This window comes from Triticum dicoccoides, chromosome 5B, assembly GCF_002162155.2.
Source record: "Triticum dicoccoides isolate Atlit2015 ecotype Zavitan chromosome 5B, WEW_v2.0, whole genome shotgun sequence".
Classification (NCBI taxonomy): Eukaryota; Viridiplantae; Streptophyta; class Magnoliopsida; order Poales; family Poaceae; genus Triticum; species Triticum dicoccoides.
In genome coordinates, this window is record NC_041389.1 from 67,294,419 (window position 1) to 67,310,311 (window position 15,893).

Genomic DNA, 15,893 nt, shown 5'->3' on the forward strand with positions numbered 1-15,893 from the left:
GTGCGGTGTTCGGTATGGGAAGAATCAGAGACAAGGAAGAAGAAGGGTTAAGAGACGTAGGATCTTTATCCAACTGCCTGAAATGGTCGACTAACCCAAATGACAAAAGTCACACGACTTGCATATAGACATTCCTTTATATTCAGTACCATCATCGTAGCTTCTTAGCACTGCTCCTGAATCCATCAAGCTAAACAACGTGCCACTCATAATTCCAAACTTGTTGCTCAAATACGAATCTTATATGATGCTGATATTACTAAAACAGATAACGTTTAATTGGTCAGCTAATGTTCCTACTTTACTTTCGAAAAGCACGTGCACCACATATAGAGAGACAGCAGGGAGTTGCATTCTTAATGCGCTCTAGTTCATCATGTGTGGGCACTATGCAACGAAAAATTTATTATCCAAAATCTGCTTGCTCTTCTTTAGCATGTTCCTCTTCCGTTCTTCTTTAATAAGTACTCTCTCCATTCCTAAGTACAAGTCTTTGTATATATTCCACCATGGACTACATATGGAGCAAAATGAGTGAACCTACACTCTAAAATGTATATGTATACATCTGTATGTCACAACTGCAGGATGCTACTAACGACTATGATCAGAGACCCTTCGAGAAACTGTGTGTGATGCATTAATCACAAACGGTGGTGTATGAAAACAGTCAAAAATTAATAAAACGTTTGCGATGATGGATGCATCAAACAGGTTCAGATTTTAGTTGTGTGTGCGATGAAGAGCATATGGTTCAGTTCAATTAACTGTTTGCGATCAGGAGGAACAAAAGAAATGTTGGAACATGCGGTACACTACGCTAGCGCCAAATAAAATTTTCTACCGCGCACCCAAGATCATGCTGCTGGAAATAGATAACGGGATCGGGTTTACCACTAGATGCGCAGTCACCGCAGCGGAAGTAGAGTTGGTGATGCGTGTAGCCGATCTCCCGGGCCGTCTCCTCCTCGTGTTGCCGATCTCCCGCGAACAGCGAAGAACAGTGATCTCCCGCGAACGGCACCTCGTGGTTCCCTCGAACGGTTCGTCCAAGCACCGCAGATGCGATGCCTCAAAGGTATCCACACGTACGGGGAGCAGCGTCGAGCAGCGGACTGCTAGGTCCGGTCGTGCGGCATGGGCATGGGGAGTGGCGGTGGCTAACCAGGGTTCGATTGGATCAACCCTAAGTGGTGTGCCCACTCCCCTTTATATAGACCTCCGGGGTGGGATCAACACTTGAGCCCACTAGGAGTCTACATCCATTTTCCACTCAGATCCAATCCGAATGGGCTGCAGCCCCTTAAGTGTGCGACCCTGTAGGTTCAAGTACACATGGACACGACCAGAGTCGATAGTTGGTAGCGGCTCCTAGCAGAACGTGCCAACTCCCATGTGGGCGTAAAATCATTTGACGAACCTCAACAATGTGGCATATGCAACATCCCTTTTGCCTCACGATATTTGTTGTCGAGCACAAGGCGACTACTTGTCACCCTTATGTCAGCTCGACCTCTCTTCTCGAAACCATGATGCAGATTCCCGAACTGGGTTAACACTTAACCCAAGTCGCATGGACATGCTTTCTGAATCTGATCACTCAAGAGGGCCCAGAGAATATCTCTCCAAATAGGAGGGGCAAATCCCATCTTGGTCAACCATGTCTCGCGGCATGTCTCACAACTCACCTGAAAGCTACCTTTATAACTACCCAGTTACGGAGTAGCGTTTGATAGACCCTAAGTGAGTCGATCCTCATCCCGAGAACATGCGAGGACCTCATGCATAGACATTGTACTTGAGACTAACAGATGACTATATCTCCCTGCGTCTCAAAGTGGGTCTGTCCAGCTCGGTGATCTCCATCGCCGAGCCCATACTATCGGTTTAGCATCTCCATGCACATGACTTGTGAAACATAGTCATCAACCGAGTCATATACTAGTCAAGGATATGTGTCCGCATAACCTTATCAACTAGGGACCATTAAAACAATCATCATACAATACATAGTTCCACAAACAAGTCACATACTTATTGATACATATCATTGATGATGTTCAAGGACAATACAAAGGACTCATCAATACATATGGAAATATCATCATCACATGATTGCCTCTAGGGCATATCTCCAACAAGAAATGGGCAGCTAGATGAAGGCGTGTGCGATACACAGCATACGGTTCACTTGGATGAACTGTTTGTGATTAGGCAACACAAAAGAAATGGCAGCCAGATGAAGGTGTGTGCGATATACAGCGTATGGTTCACTGGATGAACTGTTTTTGATTAGGCAACACAAAAGAAACGGTCAGCCAGATCAAGGTGTGTACGATATACGGCATGCTATTCACTCGGCCTTGTCATCAGTGTGTGTGACCTCTGTGGCAACCATTTGCTCCGCAGGCGTCTCTTCGTGTACTGTGGCAACCGTCCATCTCCTCTTCGCCTTTCCCTCTCGATTTGGAACTGCTGTCACACACTCTTCCTCCCTCCTCCATTTGTGTTCACCCTTCCTTCTGCCATTGTTCGATCGTCTTCTCCATGGAGGGAATAGGCCAGAAACGACCCCGTTATTCTTGCCCCGATCTGAAAGATGACGTGGTGGAGGAACTCATTGATAGGTGCAATGTCATCACCTCGGCTATCATTGTAGGTTTGTTCATTCCCATTCTCGACTCAACTAATAACATCATTACAAGAAACCCAAGGGTCCAGGAGTGGTTTGATCTCCCCTATCTTCTTCGTCGTGACCCTACTGACTGGTGCGCGCATCACGGAAGCCTCACCATGTGCAAGTTGATGTCGCTTGATAATGATGCGTGTCATGTTATGAAGCCATCAATTGAGGGCAAGGCTTGGGCAGGTGCAAATGGAGATTGGGTTGTTTATATTGGGTACAACCGCGAATGGGAACTTGTGAATGCATACACTCGTCACCAGGTTCCACTTCCAAAAATCTCAGACATCGCAGAGGTTGAGTACACCAGTATTCTACGTGAGTTCAAATACGATCATGGTGACTGTCGTCTACGAAAGATAGCAATTTGTCGAGTTCCCAACCGCTCTTGGGATTACACGAACTATGAAGTTGTTGCTATCTTTGACAAGCTTGTTGCCATTCTTACTTCCACGCCTCGATGGATATTGCTCAAAAATCAATTTCTGTACACGGATGAGTACTGTGATGCAATTCAATACGAGGGTCTTGTGTTTGCTGCCACCACTCGTGGCGCTATTTTTCCATGGAATCCTGATGCTTTCGGTACGTTTGTCTTCCACCGTAACTATAATTGTTTCATCCACATGCATGCGGGTTAGCTATTTTCCCTTTACTAATTAACCTTCTTGTGTTTCCAAGGTCATGTGAACATTCCACCACCTATACTTGTAAATTTTTATAACCAAGGGGGATATGACGATGCTGATGATCAAGAGCATGAGGACGAGAAGGACCCATATACTACATGGCGCCTGGCAACTTATTTCAATGGATCACCTCTTCTTGTTTGTATACAGGGCACCGCTGATGTTACTAAGGAAGTAGGTGTTGTCTCCCATGGTCGCACTCTCCGGACCTATTCCAACATCTGTTGCAGGGTATTCCGGATGGATACTAGTGTACTAGCGCTAACACCTTCTCCCTGGTTCAGTATTGGAAGTCTTGGAGGAAACCCACTCTTCGTTGGACAAAACTATCCAATGATGGCAGAATTATGGCTCCTCCCCCCACCTCCACCCCTCCGGCGCTAGGCTCTCCGGCGATCTCCCATCTCCACCTCTAAACACCCCAAACAATCCGACCATCCTCTCCGGCGTCATCCCCCCATCAAGGAGATTCCCATCTTCGATGGATTCTCCTTCTGGATCCACCCTTGGCTTGGACTTCTCCAAGGGTGTGGCTTTTGCAGATGCGATCTACAACTCTCTTGGTGTTTCGGTGCACCCCGTGGAGGATTCTGGTCATTTCATCATGGTTGTCTCATTTAGTAGGCATGTCTTTCGTCTCTCGGATGATTCGGTGGCCGCGGCTTTGGAAGCTGCCCTTGGGGGTTCAGCTATTGAGTTCCTGGTTTCACATATTCATGGCAAGGTATTTTCCTTCCACGTCTCATGCAAAAAAGTTGGTCTTCAAATTTTAGCCCTTCGATCTTTTGCGTGTATGCATTTCAAGTGTTACTTCCATCTTTGGGGACATGGTGGTCCTAATTGGAGAAATGAGGTTTTGATCTGGAGAAAAGAATGTGATGCTGAATGGATTTTTGTTAGTCCTTCAAAGCGTAGATCTACGTTGGGCATGCTGGCCATGCATAAACCTCCAGTCAAATCTGCTATCAAATCTTCTGGTCAATCCAGGAAGAAGATCTCGTTTGCTACGTTCCAAAATTATCCGGTGTGTAAGGGATATAGATATCCGGCTACACAGACTTGCATTCAAACGGCTATTGATGGAGGTTATTCGGTTCTTGCTCATGAACGAGTCATCATCCATACGCCGCCGGCACCGGAGCTGCAATGGATGGTGGTGGTCCCTCCGATCACCTTCGATTCAGTGGTTCCTCCTTTCTCGCCTTGCAAGTCTATCCATGCGGTATCTTCGGCACCTTCTTTGGGCGGGTCTAGTGAGATTTCAAATGTTCCTCCTTCTGGCCCATCTTGTTGCTCTGGGCCTCCTCTTGGGACCATAGGCCTCGGGCCTGCTCCAGAGCCCACTCGGGATACCCCAATTCCCCCTTATGTTTTATTCCCCGAGCAAAATATTGAGTCAAACAGCTTGCCAGATCTTAATGTGACGCCAACTTCCGTTCCTTGATCTACTGAGGATGATTTGGAGGATTTTCATTCTATGGTTGAAGATATGGCATTTCATTATTGGAAGTGTCAAAATTGTTTTTCTATGTCTCATCCTACAGTGGCGTGCACCAATCAAACGAGATGTAAGCGATGCTTTAAGCTGGGCCACAGGGCCAAATCTTGCACAGGATCTGCGCCAGCTGAGGGTTTTAGATGGGTCCCACGTGTCATTGGGGCTACGGTTGCTAACCCACCACCGTTTTCTTCGCCCGGCGCCTCGATTTCCCTCCATGACTCTGCGCGTTGCTCATTGAGCAGTCCCATCGAGCGTGCCCAGTATGATGCTACTTCCCCCCAATTGATATCCCCGCCTCTGTAATCTCCTCCACTCCACCATTGCATACGCTGCCTCCGCCTCCACCAGTTGAGCCGAGACCTGATACACCTCCTCCGCCACCTGAGCCGAGGCCAAAATCCACATCTCGTCCACCATCACCGGCCTTCATGGCCAACTTTGAGCTGAATCCCTGGGAGTATGTGCCGTCGGGCTTCGACATCATCGACGGTGGCCCCCTCCGCCCGCCGCGCACTTTCTATGCGCCTGCCACTGCTCCGGATCGTAGACACGAAGCGTATGCTATCGCCATCGTTGAGCCAGAGCCTCTGCCAGAAGAAATCCAGCTGTACCGGAATATGGTGAGTGATTTCGTTGTCAATCAGCTTGGCAGAGAGGTGCTTGATGCGCAGCCTTGGATTCAGGGGGTGGGGCTGTTCCGTTTCTGTAGTGCTGCTTCCCGCTATGTCGTGGTGAATCATCCTCCCTTCGATCTAGGCAATGATCGTTTTGTTAGATTTATTCCGCATGATGAGGGCACCAACTACAGAGCTACTCAGGGTTTCCGTAGAGGATGGGTCATGCTTCTGGGTGTTCCTTTGGATTATCGTCGCACACAGTATATTGCGGATGTTGTCAGTACCTTTGGGCGTTTTCATGTTTGGCATCAGGATGATCAGTTGCTGGTCCGTACCCTTGCATATGTTTCTTTTCCTGCACCATCTCTTGTTCCTCGTGGAGTGGTTTATCATGAGTATGGTGATTTTGGAGCTGTCAGAGTGTCTTGGTCTGCTCCGGTTTACGTCCTCTCGGCAGATTTTGCGGATGTTCTTCCTGGTGATGAAGACCCGATGCCTTTCAATGGCAATCCACATCCTTTACCTGGTCAGATGCATTTAAATAATAACAATTGGGTTATGCCTGAGTTTCCGGAGATTGGCTGGAATGATGTACCTCCGCTTGCTGAAAACGTTCATGCACCTGCTGAAGATGTTGCGCCTGGGGATGCTGCTCTTCCTGGCGAGCCCGATGAAGATGATATGCAGTCGCAGGAATCAATGATCCTGCAAGGTTCTGTTGGCTCGTCCAATAATGCTGAAGAATTTTACCTTAATGAGGTACCTGCTGATGCACCTGATGATGCTGTTGTTCTGTTTCAACCTCCTGTCGTTGCTCATCATGTTCAGCAAGCTCCACTTCAACATGTTCTCCACATTGGTCGAGTGCTCACTGTCTTTGGGGCAGTTCTTCCGCCAGAGATGCAATGGACTCGTACTTTTACATCTATGATGCAGTGTTTTGACACTATTTCTATTCCTAAACCCATGAAGCAGTCTGTTCTGAAGTTCCTTATGCTCTCCAATCAGTCCTGGGACTTCTCTGTGCCTGACGACCTGCTTAGCTGTCGTCCATTGTCTGCTCCTTCTGTCAGTCAGGTTGCAATATGTTTGTCCCCTGCCAAGAGGCCTGTGGCTCGTGCTCTCTGTTTCAATGCAGTATCCGACCCAGTCACTGAATCTTTTCAGTTCACTGCCACTGCTAAGATATCCAAGAAAAGAACCCGCAAGTCTGCAGCTAATCAGGTGTTGGTTGAATCTGAAGTTCGTCGCAGCCCGAGGCTCAGTGCGCTTCGTGATGGTTTTAGACAAATCCAAGATAAGCCATCTTCTTTGCCTCGCTGTTCTAGGTTCAAGAAACTGAAGAGAGCTCCTCCTACTGAACCTGCCCCACCTCCAGCTGCGTCAGATAAGCCTGAAGTTGATGTGCCACCTCCCACATCGATCCCTGACCTTCAGCGTATTGGAGTGCATCTGCAGATTGCCCCTGAGAAGATCTCTGCGGAAAAGCTTGTAGCTGATCCGTCCAAGTCTCACTCCAGCTGCAACTCCGATGATAAGTGACATCTGCGACTGCCTCGGTCCATGGCGTACCTTTATAATCGCCATCTTTATGTTCTTAGTTTCATTTCTGTTAAATTATCATGTGAACTTGGCTTTTGGGTCAGGAGGATCACTGCGTGGTCTCCTTCATGCTGAACTTTCCTTGGTTTGTAATGAATTGCAATAATTTTAGAGACTGGAGGGTCCTGTGTTGGAATGTACGGGGCCTTAATTCTGAAGCTCGTCAGTTAGCAGTCAAGAAAAAAATTGATGAATCTGGTTGTTCGATTATATGCCTTCAGGAAACAAAATGCACACATATTGATCAGCGATTTCTTAGGAAATTTTGCCCGCGGCGATTTGATAACTTTGTGTATGTACCATCTGTGGGTGCATCTGCTGGAATCGTGGTTATTTGGAATTCCTCTTTTTTTGCTGGCAAGTTGGTTCAATCTAAACCCTACGGCATCATTGTGGAGTTTTGTTCCATGCACACGTCAGAAGTTTGGACTTTGGTCTCTGTTTACGGTCCCTGTCAGAACCCGGCTCGTGATAAATTTGTGCAATGGCTATACAATTTGGATATCCATTTCGATGACAATTGGTTGTTGGTGGGTGATTTTAATTTCATGAGATCGTTGGATAATCACAATTTGCCTGGGGGTAATGTCAATGATATTTTTCTCTTTAATGAAATTATTGGCCATCTGGGCCTTGTTGAATTGCCAATTAAAGGTCGTCAGTATACTTGGTCCAACATGCAGTCTATCCCTTTGTTAGAACAGATTGATTGGTTCTTTACTTCTGTTTCTTGGACTAATAATCACCCCAACACTATGGTTTTGCCTTTGGCCCTTACTGCTTCTGACCACGTTCCATGTGTTGTTAATGTGGCAACCTGCATTCCAAGAGCTAAACTGTTTCGTTTTGTGAATTATTGGGTAAACCTGCCAGGGTTTTTAGACTGTGTTCAGGATGTTTGGAATAAGCCGTTGAGGATTAAAAAAGGTGCTGCTGGTTCTATCTCTGCTAAGTTTAAAGCTCTCAGATTTGCTCTGAAAAGATGGCATGTGAATCTATCCAAGATTAAGGCTCTCATTGCAGATTGTAACACGGTCATTTTATATTTTGATGGACTTGAGGAACTGCGTCCTTTAACCTGGCCAGAGTCGAATTTTCGTAGAATTGTCAAGTTGCATTTAGAGGAAGTTCTGCACTTGCAGTTTATTTACTGGAAGCAGCGTTGCACCATCCGTTTCATCAAGGTTGGTGAAGAGAACTCAAAGTTTTTTCAGGCCATGGCCACTGAAAGGTACCACAAGAACACCATCTCCTCTATTAAAAATGTTGCTGGAGATGTGGTGTCTGATCATCAACAGCTTGCTGGAATGTTTTGGTCTGAATTCAGAAACCGCATGGGACAGGCTCAAGGTATTCAGATGGGATTTGACTTGGAGAATCTCCTAGCTAGAGTTGATGGCCTTGAGGATTTATCTAAACCGTTCTCTGAGGATGAAGTAAATGAGGTTATCAAGCACTTACCTGTTGATCGTGCTCCTGGTCCGGATGGTTTTACGGGTCTTTTCATAAAGAAGTACTGGCATATCCTCAAAGATGATTTTTTGGACCTGGTCAAAGAGTTCTATGAGGGCAAATGTAACTTGGAATGTTTAAATACCTCATTCATAACTCTTATACCCAAGAAGCTGAGTCCTGAGTTTGTTGGTGATTTTCGACCCATATCTCTGACAAACTCCTGTCTAAAATTCCTCACCAAGCTTCTGGCCAATCGTTTGCAGAAGGTTATCCTTAGCTGCATTCACAAGAACCAGTATGGCTTTCTCAAATGCCGTTCAATTCAAGACTGTCTTGCTTGGTGTTTTGAATATATTCACCAATGTAAAGCTTCAAGGAGACCCATTGTGTTGTTAAAACTTGACTTTACAAAAGCTTTTGACACTCTTGAGCATGCAGCCATCATTAGAATTTTGAAATGCAAGGGTTTTGATGATCGTTGGAGGGGTTGGATTGATAGTTTGCTATCTTCGGGGTCGTCTTCAGTTCTTTGAATGGAGTCCCTGGACAGCACTTCATGTGTCGATCTGGAGTTCGTCAGGGTGATCCTTTGTCACCTCTTTTGTTTGTCATTGCAGTGGACCTGTTACAGTCAGTAGTTAATGATATGTGTCGACACAATGTACTAACTTTGCCAATTCCCACAAAGTCCAGCGATTTTCCAATAGTACAGTATGCCGACGACACCCTTATTATTCTACCTGCAATTGACTCCCAGTTAATTGCCCTCAAGAAGATGCTTGAAGTTTTTGCTGTCTCCACTGGCTTGAAAGTTAACTTCAGTAAGTCTTCGATGATCCCGATAAATATGTCTGATGATGAGGGTTCTAGACTTGCCACTTTGCTTGGTTGTTCTGTTGGTTCTCTTCCCTTTACGTACCTTGGTTTGCCTATGGGGACAATGAGACCTACAATATCTGATCTGACACCTTTGGTTGATCGTATTGAGAGAAGGTTGTCAGCTTCTTCTTGCCTACTCAATCAAGGCAGTAGATTGCAGCTGCTTCAATCGGTCCTCACTTCAATGCCAATATATTTCCTTTGCACCTTGTCGATACCTCAAGGCATTCTTAAGCAGTTGGAGAGAATTGAACGTTAATGCCTTTGGAGAGGTAATTCAGAGTTGCCTCGGCAGTCTCTGGCAGCTTGGGACTTGGTTAGTAGGCCAAAGAAATATGGTGGTTTGGGAGTCCTTGACATGAGTGTGCAGAATGATGCTCTTCTGATTAAACATCTCTTCAAGTTCTTTAACAAGATGGATATTCCTTGGGTGAACTTAATCTGGGACTCCTATTACCAATCCTCGGCTCCGCAGGCTACCCAGATGTGTGGTTCCTTCTGGTGGCGTGATGTGCTGAAGCTCTATGAAAAATTCTGTAGTCTGGCACGACCGCAGGTTCATGCTGGAGACTCAATGGTGTTCTGGCTAGACAAATGGGAAATCAGTGGAAATCTTGTTATTCTTAAGGATCGGTTTCCAAGACTCCATTCCTTTGTTATTGATGACTTGGTCACTGTTAAAGATGTCCTCGAGCTGCCAAATTTGATTGAGAGTTTCCATCTGCCTCTGTCTCTAGAGGCCTTCCAGGAGCTTGATCAACTTCAATCCTTGCTTCTCCCTATTGAGCTTGATCCTAACAGTAAGGACATTTGGAGATGGCCATCTAAGTCGGGTAACTTTCAGTCCAAGATTTATTATGACTATGCCTTCTCTAGCATTGTGGTTGATCCTATTTTCAAATGGATTTGGAAATGCTCTTGCACTCTCAAGATCAGAGTCTTCGGATGGCTTCTTCTTATGGACCGACTAAATACAAGGGACATGATGCAGCGCAGGCACTGGATTATTCAAGATGATTCCTGTGTACTTTGCCTATCTCAAACACATGAAGACAAAATTCATCTTTTCTTCACATGCAACTTCAGCCAGAGAGTTTGGAATTATCTTGGGATTTCTTGGCAGGTCCAGCCTCATCAATCAACCTACGGCATGGCCTCCTCGGCTAGAAAAGAGTTTGGATTGCCTTTCTTCACAGAGGTGGTCTTTACTGCCACCTGGAATATGTGGACTCAAAGGAATGGCAAAATCTTCGGGAATGAAACACCTAGTTTTAGAGCCTGGAGAAGGAATTTTGTTCATGATTTAACTCTGTTAACTCATAGGATCAAATGTAAATATAGAGACAAACTTCTAGAATGGTTAGCTTCTTTACCCTAGGTAGTTAGTTTCTTTACCTTTTCTTGTACCTTGAACTTTTACTATGAGTTTTAATAAAGCACTGTGAGGCTGTTGCCTTGCAGTATATAGTCAAAAAAAAACTATCCAATGATGGTGAAATGCGATCCAACTGTTGTTGACACAATGTTACTACCATTTATGACAAGCAACTGTATCTATACCTCGGACATTCTTATGCTTCCCTACCATCACAATATGATCAGTCCTGCGTTGGTCTCGAGATTGACAGTACCTGGCCCTTCCCAGAGAATTACTTCTAGTTCAAAGCAAGCATTTCCAATGCCGACGAGTGGTTGAGCTGAAGTTCATTTCATCGCTTTCTTATTTAATTTGTTGTGTGAGAAAAACTTTACTAGAATGTTTTGTTGGAAATGATCTATAATCCAACGTGTATCCTCATTGTCGTTGTGGGTTGATAACTTGTTGTATGTAATCAATGGTACATTTGCATATGCATCCATCAACTCACGCCTACTAGTGGTGTCCATATGAACAGTGCTAGTGATTTTAGTTCCAAAATTAGATAGTGCTAGTGATTTTTAGCTGCATATTTTGACAAATCGCAGTGTTACAAGGTTGACAAATGGCAATGTTACTAGATAAACAAATGTCAATCTTTCCAGTTTGACAAATGGCTACATACCCAAAATGATAGATATGCAAATCTTACCCAATTGTTTGTACGTGGTTGCATAGGGGTCATGCAGAACAACCATCTGCGTTGAAGGGATGCAGAAATCCTGCTCGACACTTTTTCCCTTGGCTTCCCGGGGAAGCTGTCAGTTTGCATATGGGTGTTCTAACTAAAACGTTTGCTTTTATATTTAAAAACCATTGATGTTTTCTTCAAAAGAAAATCGTTCGATAAGTCTGTACATTAAGAGAGAAAAACGCAAGTTCGTTCAAACCATATCTTTCATTCAGTCACACTACGAATTTATATTCATATGATGGAGAATTCAAGATACAGTATTAAACCCCAAAAAAACTATTTCCGATGGTGACGGAGGCGGCGTGCCGCGCCGTCATTGTCGTTGTCGTCCTTCGGGACGCCGTTGTTGAAGTATTCAAGGCAGCACAAAATGGTCTTCACTTGTAAATCAAACATCATGTCATCGCGCGATCGATGGGCGGGGCGCGGGAGGACGGCAACTAGCGCCGCTAAGAGGTAGCGGTCAACGGCAGCGTCCCATGCCGCTGAGGGGGGCGCGCGCACAGGCACGGGCACGGGTGCAGCGTGTGCAGCCAAATGCACGGGGGCCGGCGCCACGATAGGTGGAGGGGCACGCACGGGCACGGGCGCTGGCGCTGGCATGTACAAGAGCTCTAGTGGGTCCGCGGAGACCTCGCTGACACCCGCGGCTTCCAGCTCTGCGATAGTGCTCGGAGAGCAGCCCGTCAATGCTACGGGGATGGTTGTTGGCCCGGGCGCGGGGATGGGAGCTGGAACGGGACCGGGGGCAGCAACCGCCGCGGCCAGCTTGTTCTGGGCCATGTCCATGAGGCCCCATTCTTCCTTATTTTATATCTCCTCCGGCTCAGAGTCGACTTCACCAAACTTGAAGACTAGTGCCAGATGATCATTCTGCGTCATGGCGTTGGTGGAGGTCTGCGGGAGGGAGGGGAATGGGAGGCGAACTGTAAGGCCGCCCGTATTAAACGGCGGCTCGGGCAACATTAATGGAGAGGAAGGCGGGCGGCCATGAAAGTCAAAGGGCTCGCTTCCGAATGAGCCTGCGCAGCGTACAACTCACACGCTTCCTAATGAGCCTGCGCATTGGAGGACAGCTTGCACGCCTCTCGGTCAGCCTGCGCACCGGACTATGCTCGCACACCTCCCGTTCAGTCAAGGTCAAGGGGATGTCCGCACGGCACCTCCTACAGCCATTAAAACCAAGACATGTGGTGTCACGTGAATGGTTTACAGAACGCACATGGTTTGAATTATACAAACGTTTGAGCTATTAAAGTGGCAGCTATTTTTTCAAAATGCCTTTGTTGGCTGTCATTATTCGAGTGCGTCTTCTCTCAAAATGGACACGAAAAATGCCACAGCATGTCGGGTGCCATTCCATGATAGCATGCCAAGTTTCATGAATTTCAGACGAGTTTTGGATTTACTAGAATTTAAAAACCAGGAATCTCAGTGTTTTGCCGGCAATCAACGGTGCCCCGGTACCATTTCTTGCATGGGACCTAAGCATGCACCCAAGGACACAGATTTGATTTTTCAACCAATTTATATGCACTGGAGCATGTGCATGTAGTTCAAAGTTGAATTATGCAAATAAATGCATTGAAAACTTAGTTAATGCATAAAAATGTCCAAATGAACCCCAAAAAATCCCAAAATTTGAGACAACACTCCTGTTGTTCTATATTGACATGAGAAATTTTTTGAAAGCAACAAGAGGCAATGGATATTGTTTCGTCCCCAAAGGTGGGATGTTCCCTACCTAAACCATCATGCTTGTTGTGAGAAGCTCTATTTTGGGAGAAGCATATACCCGAACCTGCCCCAAACGGGATAAAAAATTTACCACGGCATGTTGATGCCGCTCCATGATAGCATGCCAAGTTTCATGAATTTCAGACAAGTTTTGGATTTACTAGAAATTAAAAGGTAGGCATCTCAATGTTTTGCCGGCAATCAACAGTGCCCTGGCGTTTGAATTTCATTCCCATCTCTTGCATGGGACCTAGAAATTCACCCAAGGACACACATGTGACTTTTCAACCAACTTTAGTGCATTGGAGCATGTGCATGTAGTTCAAATTTGAATTACGCACATAGAATGCCTGCAACACCCAGTTAATGTGTGAAAAAGGCCAAATGAACCCCGAAAAGTTCCATCCCATTTCTTGCATGGGTCCGAACCATGCACCCAAGGATACAGATTTGATTTTTCAACCAATTTATATGCACTGGAGCATGTGCATTTACATAGTTCAAATTTGAATTATGCACATAAATGCATTGAAACTTTAGTTAATGCATAAAAATGTCCAAACGAACCCCGAAAAATCACGAAAATTGACACAACACTCATGTTGTTCTATGTTGACACGAGAAAAAATTGAAAGCAATAAGAGGCAATGGATATCATTTCGTCCCCAAAGGTGGGACGTTCCCTATCGAAACCATCATGCTTGTTGTGAGAAGCTCTGGTTTGTGAGAAGCTTATACCCGAACCTGCCCCAAATGGGATACATTTTTTACCACGGCATGTTGATGCCGCTCCATGATAGCATGCCAAGTTTACTGAATTTCAGACAAGTTTTGGATTTACTAGAATTTAAAAACCAGGTATCTCAACCTTTTTCCAGCAATCAACAGTGCCCTGGTGTTTGAATTCCATTCCCATCTCTTGCATGGGACCTAGAAATTCACCCAAGGACACACATGTGATTTTTCAACCAACTTTAGTGCATTGGAGCATGTGCCTGTAGTTCAAATTTGAAATATGCACATAAAATGCCTAGAAAACCCAGTTAATGTATAAAAAAGGCCAAATGATCATCGCCGAAAAATTCCAAGATTAAACACAACACTCATGTTGTTCTATATTGACACTTGAAAATTTTTGAAAGCAATAAGAGGCAACAGATATCGTCCAGTCCCCAAAGGTGGTATGTTCCCTGTCAAAACCATCATTCTTGTTGTGAGAAGCTCTGGTTTGTGAGAAGCTTATTCCCAAACCTGCCCCAAATGGGTTAAAAAATTTCCGACGGCATGTTGATACCGCTCCATGATAGCACGCCAAGTTTCATGAATTTCAGACGAGTTTTGGATTTACTAGAATTTAAAAACTAGGCATCTCAACGTTTTGCCAGCAATCAACAGTGCCCTGGTGTTTGAATTTCATTCCCATCTCTTGCATGAGACCTAGAAATTCACCCAAGGACACACATGTGATTTTTCAACCAACTTTAGTGCATTGGAGCATGTGCTTGTAGTTCAAATTTGAATTATGCACAGAAAATGCCTAGAAAACCCAGTTAATCTATAAAAAAGGCCAAACGATCATCGCCGAAAAATTCCAAGATTAAATACAACACTCTTGTTGTTCTATGTTGACACTAGAAAAATTTCGAAAGCAATAAGAGGCAACCGATATCGTCCCATCCCCAAAGGTGGTACGTTCCCTATTGAAACCATCATGCTTGTTGTCAATAGCTCTGGTTTGTGAGAAGCTTATACCTAAACCTGCCCCAAATGGGACAAAATTTTCACCATGGCATGTTGATACCGCTCCATGATAGCACACCATGTTTCATGAATTTCAGACGAGTTTTGGATTTACTAGAATTTAAAAACCAGGTATCTCAATATTTTGCCAGCAATCAACAGTGCCCTGGTGTTTGAAATTCATTCCCATATCTTGCATGTGACCTAGAAATTCACCCAAGGACACACATGTGATTTTTAAACCAACTTTGGTGCATTGGAGCATGTGCTTGTAGTTCAAATTTGAATTATGCACATAAAATGCCTAGAAAACCAAGTTAATGTATAAAAAAGGCCAAACGAACCGCGAAAAATTCATTCCCATTTCTTACATGGGACATAAGCATGCACTGAAGGACACAGATTTGATTTTTCAACCAATTTGTATGCACCAGAGCATGTGCATGTAGTTTAATTTTGAATTGTGCACCTGAAATGGCTAGAAAACCAGTTTAATGTATAAAATGTCCAAACGAACCCTGAATAATTGCAATTCATTTACGACACACATATAGTTGCATGTTCATTGCAGATAAAAGGTCTAGCAATTCAAACAGCGTCCATTTCCGCTATGACCCCATTTTGTAATTCAAATCGAGTAGATCCCACACAGTTTATTATCACCAACCGTGTGAGATGTAGTACAAAATATCTTGGAGCACCGTCGGTGTATAGTACGCCTATGGCTTACGTGAGAAGGTGTGTCGGCTACAGTCTCACACCTCTGCATCCCTCGCAATCTCAAAAATATCTGCTCGCCCTTGATCCAAATTTTCAGTAGCCCCGCCTTGTTACTCCCGCCTAGTAAAATTTTTAGTTGCCGCAGTATTTCCTCAAACA